Here is a 6,435-nt window from a genome sequence, read left to right as displayed (position 1 = left end):
TAAATAATTTCCATTTGACACTAAAGACTGGAGTAAACATATATATATTTAAATAAATACATAAATACACGCTCTTTCTCTGTCTCTCTCTCTCTCTCTCTGTCTCTCTCTCTCACACACACACACACACACACACACACACACACACACACACACACACACACACACACACACACACACACACACACACACACACATATATATATATATATATATATATATATATAGCAAAATCACTTTTCATAAAATGATTACATAAATATTATAAATAAGATTCTTTAAAAACAAAATTCCTCAAGACTTTTACTCAATACTTCTTAGATATCCTGATTGCTTTTGACCTGGGCAATGCTTGTCTTTGTTCTACACTTATCACTGCACACAAGCACTTCTCCTGAATAGCAACTTGAGATAAGTGCAAGGCCAGCAGAGTCCTTGACTGTGTCTGAGGCAGTATCAGCTCCATTATAGCATTCACCTGGAGAGGGGAACAGCTCAATGGGAGCCTGCCTGCTGCAGGATGGATGACCAACCCCTTCTGCATCTGTTTTACCTGCAAGAGCAAGGTGGAATAGTTCTTGAGGGAACAAAATTGGGGCAGAAACCAGGCAATGTCACCCAGAGATATTTTCAAATGTACAATGGACTATTCAGCCAAGCTCTTCTTATCGTCAGCACTTTATCAAAAGGGCTTTGTAAAGAGCTTCATTAGAGTTAGCATTTGCACTTGCACAAAAAATATATCCTCGGCTCCTATGAACTGGAACTCCAATTACTGCGCCAGACATCTCTCTCTCTCTCTCTCTCTCTCTCTCTCTGCGGTTACTCAGAAGAGCAGCAGCCACTAAGAATTTTGTGGCTCATGATTCTGCTTAATTAATGACTCATCCCATTACAGTAGGTCTATAGATGCTGGGATGTTTCTCCTTTTGCTCTTTCAGTTCTGAACTTGAGCATGTTTGGTCTTGTCTTTGCTGGTTTCAGGTTAAAAGCTTTATGACCCAAAGTGTAATGAGGGACATTAAAATCATCCAATAGTTCACCCAAAGATTAAAGTTTGCAGACAATTTTCTCACCCTCAGGCTATCTAAGATATAGATTAATTCCTCTGCAGTGAATAGGTGCCGTCAGAATGAGAGTCAAAAATAGAGGATAAAAACATCACAATAATCCAAAACACAACCCCAGACAACATCTTGTTAAGTAAAAAGCTGTGTGTTTGTAAGAAATAAATCTATCAGTAAAATGTTTTTAACTTCAAAATTGTTGCTTTTGGCTAAGATACAAGTACTTTATCCATAATATTATATATTATGTAATATTAATCAAATGAATTTAATATTATTAAAGTTTGTTTCCTCTGAATCAGGAAAGAAATATGAACAGATCAAGCACTGTTTACAATTGAAAGGAAAAGAGTTCTAGACAACAAATACATCAGTGGATTTTAATGTGAGAGGACAAGAGGGGATGGATTTTTCCACTGGAAGAAGTAATTTTATGTATTATGGATTTGTATTTTGGCCAGGAGAGAATGTTTCAAATTAAAATGCCTAGATGGATTTGTATCTTACAAACATGTAGCTTTTCACTTATCAAGATGTTAACTGGAGTTGTGTTGTGGATTATTGTGATGTTTTTTTCAGCTGTTTGGACTCTCTTTCTGATGGCACCCATTCACTGCACATGATCCATAAGTAAGTGATGTAATGATAAACTTCTCCAAATTTGTTCCAATGATGAAAAACTCATCTACATCTTTGATGGCCTGAGGGTGAGTACATTTTAAGTGAATTTTCATTTTTGGGTGAACTATTGCCTACAATGCTACAATTTCTATGCACTGCAATAGTTTCTCTTCATAATTCCATTAAATGTACACACGTACCTTTCTTTGAATGTTAACATCCTCAATTTGATCTTACAGAAAGCTTATAACTGCATTTGCATGCATCAGCTGTGCTTCATTTAAGGAGCCGCCCACACAAATACCATTAAGATCCCCCTGCCCTTAAAGGTTTAGGGTTAAATTTGAGTGCCCCATTCAATTAGCTGTAGTCTTGCATGCTTTTGTATGTTGGCAGGTGCATAGTATTTTCCAGTCACACATCCAACAGTCAGTTCCAGTCCTCAAATTAGAGCTGTTCTGTTGATAAAACAGTCCAACAGCACTGAGATTTTTCACTCCACATTTGTCTGCACTTGCAGGCAGAAAGATTATATTTTCCTGGGCAATAGACTGAATTTGAATCATTCATTCAAAACATCTTATTTGTTTTGAAATAAAACAAATTTGGCAAATTCTGAAAAAAAGAAAAGAAAAGGTTTGCATCCAATGGACATGTTACTCTTCCATGAGCCCACAGGAGAGTATATGTGAATAGCAGTTAAAATGCGCAAATGACGCAGTTACTGGTCAACGTGATGAATGTAGTACATCCAGTTTACATTCATACTACACATGTTCAAATTACATAAAACAAACTTTAATGATCACAAAGCAATTACCTATTTAGAAGAAACACCTATTCAAAGAGTATGCCATTTCAAACACAGCCACCCTAAGCAAGTCACTGTATTCTTCTTTAAAAAACGCTTAAAAAACGCCTTTTTTCTTTGCTTGATTGTGTTTATGGGGTGCAGTATAACATGTCTTCGTGTTTCGTTTCTTAAAAAATGCCTTATTTTTCATATATTTCACCTTTATTGTAAGCCACTTTCTCCATTGTCATTTGAACGACCGGTTGACTTCCTGATTCTATGAAGCCACTCCCTCAGAAATAGGCAATGGGCTCAGATTGGTTAGTTGGCCGGATGTGTTGTGATTGGCTAAACCGTGTACTGCACGTTGTCCAGAAACTTCACGCCCATTACCATTACCAGTGATAGTTGCATGTGCTCCGGTGGAATGTAAATAATGGTGTCAATATTGCTGTATCAATTTGAGCCAGAATCAGACCCAGATAGCGGTAATGAAGAGAATCAAGCAGAACCTCCACAAGCACGGCTCTTAAAGAACTTTTCTGAATGGTAAGTATTTTTTTTATTTTATTTCTCTCAAAGATTTTCGATAAGCTGTTACTTTTAAATGCTACTGCTGTTTATGTTATATTTTGAGATATACGGTTTTCTCCTGATTAAAGATTTAATGTAACTGAATACATGACTGAGTAGTACCATTTTTTTTAAGTTATTGTTTTATTTCAGAAAACTTAGTTTACTCACAATTTGTCATTTTCTTTAGGTGTACATGTAGCAACTGTGTAAAAATGCCAACAGAAACTGAAAACATCTGTTGCAAAGGAATACATAAGGTATTGTAAAAATATAGTCTCAAAATTATGCCTATATACTTTATAGTTATGTGTTGTCCTTTTGTCATAAGCTGTAATAGAATTATATCAAAAGATGAAGGGAAGGTCACTGCAGAGGAGTTACTTATTGTCTAACAATTTTTAGGTTGTACAACAAATGATACAGGTTCCAGACCCACCTACTTGCATCGTTCAGCATCCAGGCTTCGAACCAAACTGCTTAAATGCATACACTTTACAAAATATACATGATATTTATAGAGCTGACTATGGAGCAGTGAGACGCAGAACTGAAGAAGAGTATGTTTTTATTTCAAAAAGTTTGATGTGTAAATTCACTTTTGTAAAATCAGTTACATAACAAAAAGACAAATAAAACAAATAAAAGATGTAAGATATTCACAAATAATTATCTTTCTGTATCAATGTATTTATAACATAAGTATTTTCACATGACGTTTACATGTTTCCAGTAAAAACAAAAGTTTTATACACACTTAAAATTGTCCTTTCCTGCCATAGGCATTTTCGTTACCTGGCCTGGTGCTGGGGCTACCTAGGACGAGATATGAGGGTTGTCATCCCATCATGTGTTGTTCACCGGATCCAACTGGCCAGTATGTTGGGTTCTGGCCCCCTCTTGACTGAAACGGGACACATGGCGTGCAATCACATCTTCCTTTGATGCTGAACATGCACATTTTGAATGTGGTTCAGCAGTGAGGTCCACTTTGCCCCCTTTTCTGGCCCAGACACAGGGGAAGTCGCACTCCACTATATGTGATTTTTTTTTATGCTGCATAACCATGTCTTCAGCACTTTGCAGTCTTTTTTTTCTGTGAAAGTTTGTCTAGTTTCTTTGACAACCCTATACAAACACATACGCCAGATGTATAAGCATTACATTTACAAAACCAAATCACAAGCGAAATGTACATTTACAAGCCTGTAATCATGTTTATAATTAATTTAAATACAAATAAGAATATGTACCTTTTTCAAAGTGCCACACATCATTGAACTGAGTGATACTGTGTTCCCTCACATACTTTTGAATCTGTGGATGTCTATCGGTGATTATGTAGTCAACAGCTAAACCATTTGACTCCAGTTTATCAAGGCAATGCTTTAATCCCTCCTTTTCCATGTGGTAACTGCCTCCCACCTCGTTGCTCTATTTTGGGAATAGCATATTTAAAATATGGAAGTGTTAACAGTAACAGATTGCAGAAAGAGTAACAATTTTTGTAGATATCTAGGAGTTACTAACCTGAATTAGTTGAAGATCCAGAATTTTGTTGGTTTCCACATGCATCAAAGTGTAGCTACCAGTGTCCTATGGCACACATAATCGAAAGTAGACCATAAATGATACCAGTAATACAATATTTTATGAAAACTACAATACTTTCAAAATAAACGGCCTAAATATTAATACTGTTGTAAACATACCTGGTGTGTTAGTGCGCATATTTCCAGCTAATGGAACCTTTCCCTGCTGTTGCAGCTGTGTAATAATATGTAGTCGATCTCTGTTCCACTTATGTATGATGGTAGGCTCAATGAAATTACTAGCATGTTTCCTGAAAGTGCCATATTTCGTCATCTGGAGGTTCATGGCCTTGAAAATCTATGAACGAATAAATACAGAAACATGCAGTTACATACAAACTGAAAGAACACAGTTACTTTCCTATATATTTCCTTGTAATATGGTTTTACAGTACATACCTTCTGCAGTTGAACAAAGGATCCACTGGTAAATATGCTGCAGTAGACAGTAACAGGTTACCAACTGGTGTACTCCCCACTATGGGCTGGGTCTGCCACTGTCTGTGGTACTGACACTTCTCACAGAGCTGAGTGAATGCCACAAAAGTCCCCATTTGGCTGCTTTGCTCTGCACATTTTGTCTTACAAATTGGACAGGACCCCAATAACTCACTTGTATTCAATGTATTTATTTTTATTTTTTTCACCAGAGTTAGTCTGGGGATCTATCCTAAATATAAACAAATATAAAATTGCCCTATTTTCATATGTTGATTGAACAGTAATTAATTTAAAAAAAAAAAATTGAAATTTATAACTTATATAAAACTGTACCAGAAGAGGTCTCTTGCTTGGTCTGAACACTGAGCCCTTTATTGGTGTCAAAGACAGATGCACATCTTGCAACATGACAGTTTTCAGGACCAACATCTTGACTAGAAACTGTTGCCTGAATGCCTACAAGTGCCAAAATCAAAAATACGGTAAACCACCTGTCATGCTATTACAAATCAAGTGTACATGGAGACAATTTCATGTTTGCAATTTTCAATACACAGCATAGTAGCTTACAATTAAATAACATGTTCTAAAAATTAATTTTACAAAGTAATACATAAACACTTAGAGTGTGTACTTCATACCTCTGCTCCTTACGTGGAAATCCCTCAGTGTGCCTGTAGATATTGTGTGGCCACTGATCGCATATTTGGCGATATCTCCATGGCCACACATTCTGACTTCATAGGGTCTGACTGACATCCAACTTCAACACCTACAGATTTACTGGGGAACTCTTGGATACTTGGACCTTGCTAAGATGTTGACTGTAACAAATGACAATGTGTAATTACTGTTAATTTATAGTCAGAAAGTATACATGGAAAATACATTTACAAATATTAAAACATACTTACAGGTTGGGGCCCAACAACAGCTGCCTCTGGTTTTAAAGTGGGAACTGCTCTATGTTTCAGTAATAGCCTCTGTGTGAATCCAGCATTGAACTCATTTAGATTTTGGAAGCTGTCTTCCGTAAAATGTGCAGCACAGACAACTAAATTAGAATTGTAATTGTCAGGAACATAATTACAAAAAATAAAAAATTAACCATTGTTCTCGAACTACAATGTCCGTAGGAAGGCCGAACACAGAAGTCCTGATAGCTGGGTAAAAATAACACAGTTTCAACGGCATGACAACAACTCTCCACTATAACTCTTCTACAAACCCGCAGAACATGGCCTTGCCCCCTTTTTTTGCATGTTCCTGGTAACGGGGTTGATGTAAATTTATGGGTTTGTGACGTAATGGACGTTGTAGTCCCATACGAGTCGTTTTTGTAGGCATG

General features: G+C 36.6%; 1 long non-coding RNA gene across 1 annotated transcript; it reads right to left on the bottom strand.

The window, feature by feature from the left end:
• Nucleotides 1–4,334: 4,334 nt before the first annotated feature.
• LOC122142172 lies at nucleotides 4,335–4,933 on the bottom strand. The gene is made up of 3 exons (XR_006158404.1): nucleotides 4,767–4,933; nucleotides 4,585–4,650; nucleotides 4,335–4,488 (listed from the first exon to the last, which is right to left on the bottom strand). It is a non-coding gene; the product is annotated as an uncharacterized LOC122142172 (long non-coding RNA).
• Nucleotides 4,934–6,435: the final 1,502 nt, after the last annotated feature.

The sequence above is a fragment of the Cyprinus carpio genome, chromosome B24 (assembly GCF_018340385.1).
Source record: "Cyprinus carpio isolate SPL01 chromosome B24, ASM1834038v1, whole genome shotgun sequence".
Classification (NCBI taxonomy): domain Eukaryota; kingdom Metazoa; phylum Chordata; class Actinopteri; order Cypriniformes; family Cyprinidae; genus Cyprinus; species Cyprinus carpio.
Note: the sequence above shows the minus strand (reverse complement) of the source record. Positions and strands in the feature narration are given on the sequence as shown.